The 14,268-nt window shown below is 40.6% G+C and overlaps 1 protein-coding gene across 2 annotated transcripts in view; it reads left to right on the top strand.

Moving 5' to 3' along the window:
* The window catches only part of BTD (biotinidase), a 44,923-nt gene that overhangs the window by 13,103 nt on the left and 17,552 nt on the right, over positions 1-14,268 (top strand). Inside the window, exon 1 of one of the 2 annotated variants that reach the window (XM_065539371.2) lies at positions 9,541-9,655. The exons of the other annotated variant lie outside the window; for it this stretch is intronic. The gene's annotated coding sequence lies outside the window, so the exon portion shown is untranslated. Of the gene's footprint in view, positions 1-9,540; positions 9,656-14,268 lie in introns of those variants that run through there. 2 annotated transcript variants of the gene reach the window in all.

The following is a 14,268-nucleotide window of genomic DNA, read 5'->3' as shown; positions in this document are numbered from 1 at the left end:
GGCTTGATAGTTCATTTCTTTTTAGCACTGAATAATATTCCATTGTCTGAATGTACCACACTTTATAAATCCATTCACCTACTGAAGAATATCTTGATTGTTTCCAAGTTTTGGTAACTATGAAAAACACTGCTGTAAACACTCCTGTGCAATTTTTTGTGGAGACATAAGTTTTCTACTCCTTTGGGTAAATACAGAGAATATGATTGCTGAATCATATGATAAGAGTATTTTTCATTTTGTAAGAAAATGCCAAGCTGCCTCCCAAAGTGGCTGTATCATTTTGTGTTCCCATCAGCGATGAACCAGACTTCCTGTTGCTCTATATTCTCAACAGCATTTAGTCTTTTGAAAAATTGTTTTGGGCCAGGAGCAGTGGCTCACACCTGTAATCCCAGCAATTTTGGGAGGCCTGAGGTCAGGAGTTCGAGACAGGTCTGACCAACATAGAGAAACCCTGTCTCTACTAAAAATACAAATATTAGCCGGGTGTGGTGGCAGGTGCCTGTAATCCCAGCTACTCGGGAGGCTGAGGCAGGAGAATCGCTTGAACCCGGGAGGCGGAGGTTGCAGTGAGCCGAGATCGCACCATTGTACTCCAGCCTGGGGGACAAGAGCGAGACTTCATCTCAAAAAAAAAAAATTGTTTTTTTTTTCCTTCTACCAAACTAAGCATTTAGTCTTGTCAGTGTTTTGGATTTTGGCTATTCTAATAGGTGCATAGTGGTGTCTGATTTTTTAAATTTGCAATTCCCTAAGGACATATGATGCTGAGCATCTTTTCATAAGTTTATTGCCATTTGTATATCTTCCTTGGTGAGATGTCTATACAGATCTTTCACCTATTTTATTTAATTAATTAATTAATTAATTTTTTTTTTTTTTTTTGAGTCTAACTCTGTCACCCAGGCTAGAGTGCAGTGGTGCAATCTCGGCTCACTGCAACCTCTGCCTCCCGGGTTCAAGTGATTCTCCTGCCTCAGCCTCCTGAGTAGGTGGGACTACAGGCACGAGCCACCACACTCAGCTCATGTTTTGTATTTTTAGTAGAGACGAGGTTTCACCATGTTGGCCAGGATGGTTCCGACCTCTTGACCTCGTGGTCCGCCTGCCTTGGCCTCCCAAAATGCTGGGATTACAGGCGTGAACCACCACGCTCGGCCTTTTGCCTATTTTATAATCAAGTTGTTTACTTTCTTATTGTTGAGTTTTAAGAGTTCTTTGATATTTTGGATAACATTCCTTTAACTGATAAATCTTTTTTTTTTTTTTTTGAGACGGAGTCTTGCTCTGTCGCCCAGGCTGGAGTGCAGTGGCTGGATCTCAGCTCACTGCAAGCTCCGCCTCCCGGGTTCACACCATTCTCCTGCCTCAGCCTCCCGAGTAGCTGGGACTACAGGCGCCCGCCACCTCACCCAGATAGTTTTTTGTATTTTTTAGTAGAGACGGGGTTTCACCGTGTTAGCCAGGATGGTCTCGATCTCCTGACCTCGTGATCCGCCCGTCTCGGCCTCCCAAAGTGCTGGGATTACAGGCTTGAGCCACCGCGCCTGGCCTTAACTGATAAATCTTTTGCAAATATTTTCTCTCAGTCTGTAGCTTATCTTCTTCTTTTCTTGACAGTTTCATTGGCAGAGCAAAAGTTTTACATTTAGTGAAGTCCAGTGTATCAATTCTTTCTTTTTTGCCCAATGCAAGGTCATCTAGATATTCTCCCATGTTATCTTCTAAGAGTTTTATAGTTTTGTACTTTACATTTAGATCTATGATCTGTTTGAGTTACTTCTTGTAAAGGGTATAAGATCTTTATCTAGATTTATTTTTTACGTGTGGGTGTCCGTTTGTTCCAGCACCATTTGTTGAAAAGACTGTCTTTGCTCCATCACATTGCCTTTGCTCCTTTGTCAAAGATGACTCCAGCCTGGTGTGCAGTGGTGCACACTTGTAGTCCCAGCTGCTCAGTAGAGTTCCATAGTTTTCTTTAGGAGGCTGAGGTGGAAGAATTGCTTCAGCCTAGGAATGTGAGTCCAGCCTAGGCAACATAGCGAGACCTCATCTGTAAAATAAATAAATACATAAATACACACATAAATAAATAAGACCAGTTGTCTTATTATGTATTATATACCCACAGTATTTATGTGGGTCTATTTCTGGATTCTCTATTCTGTTCCATCTTATTTGTCTGTTCTTTGGCCAATAGGTAAAATATCATATTGTCTGGATTACTACAGTTTTATAATGTCTTGAAGTTGGTAGTGTGTGTTCTGACTTCATTCTTCTTCGATATTGTGTTGGCCATTCTTGGTCTTTTTACCTCTCCATATGCAATTTATTTTTATGTATTTCTTTAGAGACAGGTCTTGCTCTGTCACCCAAGCTGGAATGCAGTGGCGTGATCATAGCTCACTATAACCTTGAACTCCTGGGATCAAGTGATCCTCCCACTTCTGTCTGCTGAGTAGCCAGGACTGCAGGTACACACTGCCTTGCACAGCTAACTTAAATTTTTTTTTAAATTTTGTAGAGAATACGGTCTCTCTATTTTGCCCAGGCTGGTGGTCTCAAATTCCTGGCCTCACATGATCCTCCTGCCTTGCCTCTTAAAGTGCTGAGCTTACAGGCATAAGCCACTGCTCCATATACAGTTTAGAATCAGTTTGTTGATACCTACAAAATAACTTGTTGGGATTTCAGTTGGGATTGTGTTGAATCTATAGATCAAGTTGTTGTCAAGAACTGACATCTTGACAATATTGAGTCTCTGCATTTATTTAGTGCTGCTTTGATTTCTTTCAACAGAGTTTTGTAGTTTTTTTCACGCAGGCCTTACACATTTTTAAAAAATTTATGCCTAAATATTTCATATGTAGAGTACAAATATAAATAATGTTATCGTTTTATTTATTTACTTGTGGGATGGAGTCTCGCTCTGTCGCCCAGGCTGGAGTGCAGTGGCATGATCTCGGCTCACTGCAAGCTCCGCCTCCCGGGTTCATGCCATTCTCCTGCCTCAGCCCTCCTGAGTAGCTGGGACTACAGATGTCCACCACCACACCTGGTTAATGTTTTGTATTTTTCATAGAGATGGGGTTTCACCGTGTAAGCCAGGATGGTCTTGATCTCCTGACCTTGTGATCCACCTGCCTCGGCCTCCCAAAGTGCTGGGATTACAGGCGTGAGCTACTGCGCCCAGCCAATAGTATTATGTTTTAAATTTAAAGGTCCACTGTTCTTCACTGATATATGAGAAATAAATTGATGTTTGCATATGAACCTTGTATCCTACAAGAATGGTATAATAACTTATTACAGAGATTTTTATTAATTCATTCCAATTTTCTACATCAATGACAATTTCATCTGAGAACAAAGGCAGTTTTATTTCTTCTTGCCCAGTCTGTATCTTTTCTTTGCTTTTTGCATTAGCTAGGACTTACGGTATGATGTTGAAAAGCAGTGGTGAGAGGGGGCATCATTACCTTGTTCCTAATGTTAGTATAAAGGCTCTAGTTTCTTACCACTAACTATGATGTTAGCTGTAGGTGGTTTTTTTAAATCAAGTTGAGGAAGTTCCCCTCTATTTGTAGTTTACTGAGAGTTATTATCATTCCAAATGGGTATTGTATTTTGTCAAATACATCTATTTGACATCTATTTTTTTGCATCTATTGATATGATCATGTGATTTTTCTTTTCTTTTTTTGAGACAGGGTCTCACTCTGTCGCACCAGCTGGAGTGCAGTGGTGCGAACACAGCTCACTGCAGCCTCCACCTCCTGAGCCATGTGATCTTTCTTATTTAGCCTGTTAATGTGATAGATTACATAAATTGATTTTCAAATATTGAACCCACCTTTCATACCTGAGATAAATTTCACTTAGTCATGGTATATAATTTCTTCTATGGATTATGAGATTCAATTTGCTAATATTTGTTGGTGCAAAAGTCATTGTGGTTTTTGCCATTGAAAGTAATGGCAAATGACTTTTGCACCAACCCAAGGATTTTGCTAAAGATTATTGCATCTATATTCATGAGAGATACTTCTCTGTAGTTGTATTAGTCAGAATTCTCTAGGGAGATATTGGGAGAACCCACCCCCAATATTTCAACATAGGTTCTATTTTCCATAAGTGTTGGCCGGCTGAGAAATAAAGAGAGACTGTACAAAGAGAGGAATTTTACAGCTGGGCCGCCAGGGGTGACATCACATATTGGTAGGACTGTGATACCCGCCTGAGTCTCAGACCAGCAAGTTTTTATTAATGGTTTCAAAAGGGGAGGGGGTGTAAGAACAGAGAGTAGGTACAAAGATCACATGCTTCAAAGGACAAAAAGCAGAACCACTGATAAGGGTCTAACAAAGATCACATGCTTCTGTGGGAACAAGGCAAAGGGCAAAAGCAGAACCACTGATAAGGGTCCAACAAAGATCACAGGGCAAAGGGCAAAAGCAGAACCACTGATAAGGGTCTATGTTCAGCGGTGCACATATTGTCTTGATAAACATCTTAAACAACAGAAAACAGTGTTCGAGAGCAGAGAACCTGTCTGACCACAAATTTACTAGGGCTGAGTTTTCGCAACCCTAGTAAGCCTGAGGGTTCTGCAGGAGTCCATAAAAATTGCTATTATTCTGTTCTTTTACAAGGTGCACTGATTGCATATTGTTCAAACACACATGTTTTACAATCAATTTGTACAGTTAACACAATTATCACAGTGGTCCTAAGGTGACGTATATCCTCAGCTTATGAAGATAACAGGATTAAGAGATTAAAGACAGGCATAAGAAATTATGAAAGTATTATTTGAGAACTGATAAGTGTCCATATAAAGATGAAATCTTCACAATTTATGTTCCTCTGCCACGGCTCCAGCCGGTCCCTATGTTCGGGGTCCCTGACTTCCTGTAATAGGGAGACAGTGCCAAAGGGATATATAGAGAGAGATATACGAAAGAGATTTATTAGAGGAATTGGCTCACACAATTATGGAGGCTGAAAAGTCCAATGACAGGCCATCTGCAAGCTGGAGACCCTGGAATGTTAATGGCATAACTAAATCCAAGGCCGAAGGCCTGAGAACCCAGGGGGCTGCTAGTGCAAGTCCTGGAGTCCACAGGCCAGGGCAGGAGAGGATGGGTATATCCCAGCTCCTGCAGATAAATCAACACACTTGCTTTTTCTGTTTTTTTTCCTCTCTTAGCTCTTGGCTTATTAGATGGTGCCTGCTCACATTGAGGGTGGCTCATCTTTACCTAATCCACTTAGACTCACACACTCACCTTCTCATGCTGATCACAAGCACATCCAAAAGTAATGCTTTACCAGGTTTCTACAGTGTTCCTTAATCCATTCAAGTTGACATCTAAAATTAATCCTCACAGTAGTTTTCTTTTGTTGTAATGTTTTTGTCTGTTTCAGTATTGGGGTAATGCTGCCCTCATGGAATGACTTAAGAAGTATTCCCTCTGATTCTGTCTTCTGGAAGAGATAGTAGAGAATTGGTATGGTTTATTTCTGAATGTTTGGTAGAATTCACCAGTGAACTCACCTGGACTTGGTGATCTCTGTTTTAAAAGATTATGAATTATTGACTCAATTTGTCTAATACATATAGGCCTCTTCAGATTGTCTGTTTTTCTTATGTGAGTTTTAGCAAATTCTGTCTTTTAAGGAATTTGTTATCATTTTCCTTTTTTTTTTCTTTACTTTGAGATGGAGTTTTGCTCTTGTCGCCCAGGCTGGAGTGCAGTGGTGCAATCTCGGCTCACTGCAACCTCTGCCTCCCTGGTTCAAGCAATTTTCCTGCCTCGGCCTCCTGAATAGCTGGGATTACAGGTGCCCACCACCACACCCGGCTAATTTTTGTATGTTTAGTAGAGATGAGGTTTCACCATGTTGGCCAGGCTGGTCTCCAACTCCTAACCTCAGGTGATCCACCTGCCTCAGCCTCCCAAAGTGCTGGGATTACAGGCGTGAGTCACCATGCCTGGACATCAGTTTCTTAAATTGACATCTAGGTTATCAAATTTTGGGGAATAAAGTTGTTTATAATATTCCTTTATTATTCTTTCAGTGTCCATGGGATCTGTAGTTATGTGCCTTCTTTCATTGCTCATGTCAGTAATATGTGTCTTCTCTATTTTTTTTTCTTAGCCTGGCTAGAGGCTTATTGATTTTTCTTGATCTTTTCAAAGAACCAGAATTTAGTTTCATTTTTCTCTATTGGTCTCCTGCTTTACATTTCATTGATTTCTACTCTAGTGTTTATAATTTCATTCTTCTTGCTTTAGAATTAAGTTGCTCTTCTTTTTCTAGTTTCTTGAAGTAAAACTTTAGACTACTAATCTTGTATCTTAATTCTTTTGTACATTTCTCTTGAGATTTCTTTTCTGACCCATTTGTTATTTAGAACTGTGTGGTTTTATTTCTAAGTATTTTGGGTATTTCCTGCTAAATTTATGTTATTGATTTTTAGTTTAATTCTACTGTGGTCTGAGAGCAGACATTGTATTATTTCTACTCTTTTAAATCTGTTAAGGTGCATTTTATGGCTCACAGTGTGTCTTGTTGTGGTAAATGTTCCATGTGAGCTTGAGAAGAATCTGTATTTTGCTGTTATTAGATGAAGTAGTCTATAGATGTTTCTTGTATACAGTTGATTGATGGTGCTATTGAATTCAACTATGTCCTTGCTGATTTTCTGCCTTCTGGATTTTATCCATTACTGATAGATGAGTGTTGAAGTTTACAATTATAATAGTGGATACATCTGTTTCTCCTTGCAGTTCTGCCCATTTTTGCCTCATGTATTTTGATGCTCCATTGTTGGCACGTGTACATTAAGGATTTTTATTTCTTATTAAATTGATCCCTTTTATGATCCACTTTTTAATCCTGATAACTTTCCTTGGTCTAAAGTCAGCTGTGTCTGAAATTTATATAGCTATTCCTGCTTTCTCTTGATGACTGTTAGTCTGTTTTCATGCTGTTAATAACGACATACCTGACACTGGGTAATTTATAAAGGAAAGAGGTTTAATGGACTCACAGTTCCATATGGCTGGGTAGGCATCACAATCATGGCAGAAGGCAAATGAGGAGCAAAGTCACGTCTTACATGGCAGCAGGCAAGAGAGTTTGTGCAGAGGAACTTCTGTTTATAAAACCATCAGATTTCATGAGACTTACTCACTACCACAAGAACAGTATGCGGGAAACCACCCCCATGATTCAATTATCTCCACGTGGCTCCACCTTTGACACATGGGGATTACTACAATTCAAGGTGAGATTTGGGTGGGGACACAGCCAAACCATATCAGTTACTATTAGGATGGTATATCCATCCATTTACTACACAATCTACATGTGTCTTTATATTTAAAGTGGGTTTCTTGTAGACAACATATAGTTGAGTCATGTTTTTTATCTACTGTAACAATCTCTTGTTTTGATTTGATATATTTAGACCATTGACTTTTAAAGTGATTATTGATATAATTGGATTATTATCTACCATATTTGTTACTTTTTTCTACTTGCCGCCTTTGTTCATTGTTCCTGTTTTTGTCTTCCACTCTTTTTCCGAGTTTTGGTGTTTTAATTGAACATTTTATGTGATATTGTCGCATGGTTTTGTCTGAAAGTATCTTATTTCTCTGCTTTTGAAGGTTAATTTTGTAGGATGTTGATATGGTTTAGCTCTGTGTTCCCACCCAAATCTCATGTTGAACTGTGATCCCGAGTATTGAAGGTGTGGCCTGGTGGGAGGTGATTGGATCATGTGGATGGTTTCTAACAGTTTAGCACTATCCCCCTAGTGCTGTCTCATGACAGAGTTCTCATGAGATCTGGTTGTTTAAAAGTGTGTAGCACTTCCCACTTAGCTCTCTCTGTCTTCTGCCACCACGTGAAGATGCGCTTGCTTCCCCTTTGCCCTTCTGCCATGATTCTGAGTTTCCTGAGGCCTCCCAGCCATGCCTCTTGTACAGCCTGTGGAACCTCTTTTCTTCATAAATTACCCAGCTTCAGGTAGTTCTTTATAGCAGTGTGAGAATTGGCTAATACAGACATACAATGCTAGGTAGGTACTTTTTTCCTCTCAACACTTTAAATATTTCACATCACTATCTTATTGTTTGCATGATTTCTGAAAAGTCAGATATCTTTCTTATCTTTGCTTCTCTATATATAAGATGTTTTTTTTCCCCTCTGGCTTCTTTCAGGATTTTTTTCTTTATCTTTGCTTTTCTGCAATTTGAATATGATTTGCCTGCATGCATTTTTTTTATTTTTTATTTTCATTTTTGGAAGTTAACCTGCTTGGTGTTCTCTGAGCTTCCTGGGTCTGATGTCTGATGGTTTGGTGGATTGGTGTCTGATATTAATCTGGGGAAATTCTCAGTCATTATTGCCTCAGATATTGCTTCTATTCTTTCTCCTTCTGGTATTCCCATTGTACATATTTATAACCTTTGTAGTTCCACTGTTTGTTGATTTTTTTCCTTTTTTTCCATCTTTTTTCTCTTTGCTTTTCAGTTTTGGGCATTTCTATTGTCATATTCTCAAGCTCAGGGATTCCTTCCTTAGCCATGTCCAATCTACTAATGAATCCATTAAAGCGATTCTTCATTTCTGTTAGTGTTTTTTAATCTCAAGCATTTCTTTTTTGATTCTTTCTTAGAATTTCCATCTACCTGCTTAGATTACCTATTTGTTCTTGCATGTTGTCTGTTTTGTTTTGTTTTGTTTTTTTCCAGTAGAGCCTTTGGCATATTCATCATATATATTTTAAATTGCTAGTCTGATAATTACAACATCCCTGCCATATCTGACTCTGGTTCTTCTGGTTTTTTTGTTTTGTTTTGTTTGTTTGTTTTTAGATAAAGTCTTGCTCTGTCACCCAGGCTGGAGTGCAGTGGTGTGATATCAGCTCAGTGCAACCTCCACCTCCTGGGTTCCAGCAATTTTTGTGCCTCAGCCTCCCAAGTAGCTGGGACTACAGGCATGTGCCACCATGCCTGGACAATTTTTATATTTTTAGTGAAGACAGGGTTTCACCATGTTGGTCAGGCTGGTCTTGAACTCCTGGCCTTGAACTCGTAGCCTCAAGCTATCCACCTACCTTGACCTTCCAAAGTGCTGGGATTACAGACATGAGTTACTGCACCTGGCCTGACTCTGGTTCTGATGCCTGCTCTGTTTTCAAACTCAATTTTTTTACCTTTAAGTATACCTTGTAATTTTTTGTTGGAAGTTGGACACGATGTATTGAGTAAAGGCACTGCAGTAAAAAGGCATTTAATTGAAATGTGGTGGGAGGGAAAGTGTTCTGTTGTCTTATAATTAGGCCTCAGTCTTTAGGGAGCCAGTGTTTCTGGACTGTGAACTTTATAAGTGCTTCTCAGCCCCCAGCTCCACTCACGTGGGACAGAATGGGGCTAGAGTTCGGTATTTCCCTTCCCCCAGGTCAGTTAAGCTTTGATAAAACCCCAATAAGTTAGGCTCAGGTAAAAACAGTTTCTCTCGAGGAGAGGCCTGCTAAAGACCAGAATGCTTTTTTACTTTCCTTCTTCCTGTGGCAGAAGCATGGGAGGATTTTTACTCCAGTCTTCGTTGTGAGAACCTGGTAGAGCTCCTACAGGTAAAACTTACAAAAGTGTGGGTGTCTCCATCTAAGTCTGGGCCCCTCTGGAGTTTTTTTTATTTTTTATTTTTATTTTTATTTTTTATCTGTCTGTTTTGAGACGGAGTCCCGCTCTCTTGCCAGACTGGAGTGCAGTGGCATGATCTTGGCTCACTGCAATCTCCGCCTCCCAGGTTCAAGCAATTCTCCTGCCTCAGGCTCCTGAGTAGCTGGGACTACAGGCACACACCACCACGCCCAGCTAATTTTTGTATTTTTAGTAGAGACAGGGTTTCACCATGTTGGCCAGGATGGTCTCGATCTCTTGACCTCATGATCTGCCCGCGTCAGCCTCCCAAAGTTCTGGGATTATAGGCGTAAGCCACCGTGCTTGGCCCCCTCTGGACTTTTTAACTGACTCATCCTGAGCGTCCAGCAATTCATCAGTTGCATTTTAGGTTTTCCTGTGGAGGTTCTGCTTGTGGGTTTGTGCTTTGCTAACTTGTGACTCTGAATTCACTTGTGTGTTTCTCTAATACTGGGGACAGCAGTTTGCCCTGTGACCTCAATTCTCTGATCTATCTAGGAAGAGTTGTTGGTTTTTAGCTTGTTTAGTGTTCCTCCTGTTAGGATGGAGTGGCAACTTCCAAGCTCCTTACAGGCTGGACTGAAAACCTGAAGTCAGCCAGTAATTTATTTTTTTTCCTTATGGTTTTCATTTATTAGAAAAACAGTGTAACATTGAAGAAGACATTTTAAATCCTTGTAAAATAACCTTCATGTTTTCATTTATTCGCATTGATTTTCAATCTTTGTTTACATGCATACATTTTAACTTAGCTATTATCACAGTAAATGTATAAAAATTTTCATTAAGTGTTTAGCACACCTTAAGCATATTTTATTTTCAGAATCTTCACAATTATTTTTTAAATTTTTGTTTAATATTCCACCTGACTGATATTCATTCATTTTCCTAATTTTCTTCCTATTGGATATTGTTTGTTTCTAGCTGTCTTCTGTTGGGATTCATTCTTCAGTTTCAGCTAGCCTCAACTTACTAAACATGAGGCATTTTATATCGGATTTTAACTTTTTTTTGGTAGAGATGGGGGTCTCACTATGTTGCCCAGGTTGGAGTGCAGTTGTGCAGTTATGGCTCACTGCAGTCTTGAACTCCTGGACTCAGGTGATCCTCCCACCTGAACCTCCCAAGTAGCTGGGACTACAGGTGTGTGCCACCATGTTCTGCTAATGTTTTTCACATTTTTATAGAGAGGGTCTCACTATGTTTTCCAGGCTGGTCTTGAACTCCTAGCCTCAAGCAGTCCTCCCACCTTGCCCTCCCAAAGCGCTGGGATTACAGATGTGAGCCACCATACCCAGCCACATCAGATGTTTTCATTTCAACTTATTGAGGAAGGAATTTAAGTTTAGTTATGTTAAATATAACAAGATTATGTAACAAGTAAGCATCAGAGCAGGATTTCAACTCAGATATGCGGAAGATCAAAAGCCTGTATTCTTTACCTCCATGGTATGCCATTACTTCAGCAAACACCTTTTTTCCTTCTTTTGAATGACTTCCTAAGATAAAATCCCAGAAATACACTGTTTGTGATTCATAATATGAGTTTTCAAGCTTGTTTATACTAGGAAGACATTGCTATTCTTTATCACTATACTAGTTTATCCCTTAGTATACTCAAAATTAATATTTTGAGTAGTACCAGTTTTAATTTTTTATTTTGTACATAAATTCAAAGCCTTCCAAAGTGTTTGTTTATGATTTATTTTCTTGTTAAAATCTGTTCTTGTTCATTGCCTGTTTATAAGTGTTGTCTTGATGTTTATATTTGACATGTAAATTTTAATTTGTCAATCTGTTTCTTCTTTTAATTGTTCCAAATTTTAGAAAGTTGTTTCAAGTATCTGATACCTAATTCTAATTTATGCTAGTTTTTCTAACATTTGATATTCAGCTTCTGATTTTGAGTATATTTTTGTGTATGGCCTAAGATGCTATTATTCCTATTGTTATTTAGTCATCCTAGTATCATATTCAATCAACCTCCCCCACCACCACCACTGTTTTGAGTGTGGTTGCATTAAAAAGCATGTGGGCTTTTGGTCAGAACAGATTTGGGTAAAATCCTGGCTATGAGTATCAGTCCCCTCCTACTTTAAGAGTAACTTCTTCACAAAAGGCGCTAGAAGATCCTCTGCTTTGCCTCTAGTGCTGAGGAATGTTGCACCTACAACTATCATGGAAGACGCTGAAGCCTCTGGTATGCAACCCTGTACTCCCAACACCCTCAGGGAGCCCCAGCTCTGCAGGCCTCGGACTTTCATGCCAGGTAAAGCTGTAGGACAGAGGCCAGGCATGGTGGCTCACAGCCATAATCCCAGCACTTTAGGTGAGAGGATTGCTTGAGGCCTGGAGTTCAAGACTAGCCTGAGCCACATAGCAAGACCCCATCTCTACAAAAAATTTAAAAATTAGTCACACATGGTAGCGTGCACTGTAGTCCCAGCTACTTGAGAGGCTCTTGGGGAGGAATCACTTGAACCTAGGAGTTTGAGGCTGCTGCGAGCTATGATCACGCCACTGTACTCCAGCCTGGGTGACAGAGCAAGACCCTGTCTCAAAAAAGAAAAAAAAAAAAGAAGCTATAGGACATAGGGGAGCTAGTCATATGTCTGTCCTACTAAGAGTCTAGATGGCACAGGGCCAGAATGCAGAAATGTGTTAGAACCAGAATGCAGCTATGGCTGACTTGGAACCATCTGTCAGAGGAAAAAAGGCATGCAAATAGTTACTCATTTGACCAAAGCAGAAGAAAACCAAAATATCCAATGCCTCCAGGAAGAGAGGCAAAGATAGAGATACTAATCATTTCTCTGCGCATCTGGCATGCCGTGGGTGAAGAAGAGAGCCAGGTTGGTGAATAGATCTGGGAAGGTTACCATCATTCTGGATTGAGCTCTGCCCTCCAAGCAAACACCCCTGAGCAGCCGCTGCACGCCTCACCGTGCTTCCTACCACACATGGATCAAGAGCACCTCCACAGGTTCTCAGAAGCTACAGCACCAGGATCCCCTGCTTTTTGCCTGCTTTTTGCTGTTCTTCTTAAGACAGGGTCTTGCAATCACAGCTTACTGCAACCCCTGCCTCCCAGGCTCAAGCGATCCTCCCACCTCAGCCTTCCAAGTAGCTGGGACTACAAGTGCATGCCACCATGCCCAGCTAATTAAAATTTTCTTTTTGGTAGAGACAGTGTTTCTCCATGTTGCCCAGGCTAGTTTCAAACTCCTGGGCTCAAGCAATCCTCCTGTCTCAGCCTCCCAAAGTGTTGGGATGACAGGCATGAGCTACCATGCCTGGCCTCTCTTGGTAATTTTGACTATGCCTCTCCCAAATATATACCTCTTGGCCTCAGTACGAGCGAAGGTGGCCTTTGGCATGTTATTTCCAGCACTGTGGTTTACTTCAGCTTTTTAATTTTTTTCCTTCATAATTTCTACTGTCATCCAGTGTTGGCGTTTCTAGCTACCCTGTTAAGGGTTGTTCTTTTGTTTTGTTTTGTTTTTTGAGATGGAGTTTCGCTCTTATTGCCCAGGCTGGAGTGCGATGGCATGATCATGGCTCACTGCAACCTCTGCCTCCCAGGTTCAAGCTATTCCCCTGCCTCCCATGTAGCTAGGATTACAGCGCCCACCACCATGCCTAGCTAATTTTTTTGTACTTTTAGTAGAGTTGGGGTTTCACCATGTTGGCCAGGCTGGTCCTGAACTCCTGACCTCAGCTGATCCACCCACCTTGGCCTCCCAAAGTGCTGGGATTACAGGTGTGAGTCACCATGCCTGGCCTCAAGGATTATTCTTTTGATTTGGGGGAACAGGGTTCCTTGGCCCTATTACCCACCACATTGTTCTCCACTCTGCATCCTGACCATCTTCATCTGCGTTTTTCACTCCTGAGTACTGGCAGAGATGAGCACAAGGGTAATGGGACTTGATGTAGTGACACTGTATCCACCACAGGCTTAGAGAGGTTACATCCACCACAGGCTTAGAGATTCTGTATCCATCACAGGCTTAGTGAGGTTGCATCCATCATACAGTTATGTTGCACCCATCATACATCTAGAGATGTTGTATGCACTATACAATCAGCAATATTGTGTCCATCATATGTTTAATAATCACAAAAAGCCATTACATTGCCCACATTTCTGAGCACATCTTCCCTGAAAATTTTGACATGTGGTTCTAGGACGTCACATTTTCCACGCACTGGTTTTTTTTCTTATGGATGTCAAGCCCTCAGGTCCACATTATCTAGAAGGTGGTTCTTTCAGGTAGTCCAAGAAGGAAATGGGGGAGAAATTTCCCAAAGGCTTTTAAAAGCAATACCTTGCTGACACTCATTGAAACTCATTTCAGAGAATTCGATGATGGTTTTTGGAAACCATAAGCATTCCAGAAGAACAGAGTAGCTAGAAGTGCCCCCACCATTCATGTGTCCCAGGACTGACTGACGGTGGAAAAGCTTTATGTGTGTGTATTTTCCTTGCTGCCTGGTCAAGGTCTCCAATCAATAGTTTAAAACTTTTTCACAGTTCATTTTC

The sequence above is a fragment of the Macaca fascicularis genome, chromosome 2 (assembly GCF_037993035.2).
Source record: "Macaca fascicularis isolate 582-1 chromosome 2, T2T-MFA8v1.1".
Taxonomy (NCBI): domain Eukaryota; kingdom Metazoa; phylum Chordata; class Mammalia; order Primates; family Cercopithecidae; genus Macaca; species Macaca fascicularis.
Note: the sequence above shows the minus strand (reverse complement) of the source record. Positions and strands in the feature narration are given on the sequence as shown.